Raw genomic sequence first — 914 nt, forward strand, 5'->3', positions numbered from 1 at the left:
CCGGCTGCGGCTGCGGCTGCGGCTCGGGCTCGGGCTCGGGCTCCCGCGGCGGCTCCGGCGGCGGCTCCGTGCGGCGGTGCAGGCCGGCAGCGCGCGGGGCCACATCGGCCGCGGCGTCACGGGCCCCGCGGGGGCTCAGCGGCGGCCGCCAGGGAGGCCCCCCGCCCGCCGCTGCCCCCGCGCCCCCGGCGCCCCGCCGCCGCCCGCCCGCGCCCCGGGGCCCCCCGCGCGCCCATGCCCCGCGGCAGCCCGCCCGGTGCTCGGCGGCTCTGCGGGTCCTCGCGCCCGCCCGGAGCCCGCCCGGAGCCCGCCCGGAGCCGGAGCCGGAGCCCGGAGGCCGCGCCGCCACAGCCACGTGACGCGCCCGCCGAGCCGCAGTGGCGCGGGCCGCGCGGGGGAGGCGGCGGGCGGGGGGCGCGGGCGGGGCGGGCCTCGGCGCTGGACAGCTCCGCGCAAGCCACCGGCCGCCCGCCCGCGCGCACCCCCGCCCCCCCCGGAGCCCGCGCTGGAGCCCCGCCCGGGAGCACCACCTGCCCCCCCCAGCCCGCGACCTGCCCCCCCCCAGAGCCCGGGCCCACGACCTGCCCCCCCAGCCCTGGCCCACGACCTGCCCCCCCCCCAGCCCGAGCCCGCGACCTGCCCCCACCCCCCGCCTGAGCCCACGACCTGCCCCCCCCAGCCCTGGCCCACGACCTGCCCCCTCCTACCCCCCGAATCCGAGCCCACGACCTGTCCCCCCGAGCCCGAGCCCACGACCTGTCCCCCCCAGCCCGGGCCCACGACCTGCCCCCCCACCGCCTGAGCCCGCGACCTGCCCCCCCCAGCCCACGACCAGCGCCCCCCAGCCCGGGCCCACGACCTGCCCCCTCCTCCCCCCCCAGCCCGAGCCCACGACCTGCCCCCCCCCAGCCCGG

Source organism: Canis lupus, chromosome 1, assembly GCF_003254725.2.
Source record: "Canis lupus dingo isolate Sandy chromosome 1, ASM325472v2, whole genome shotgun sequence".
NCBI classification, from domain to species: domain Eukaryota; kingdom Metazoa; phylum Chordata; class Mammalia; order Carnivora; family Canidae; genus Canis; species Canis lupus.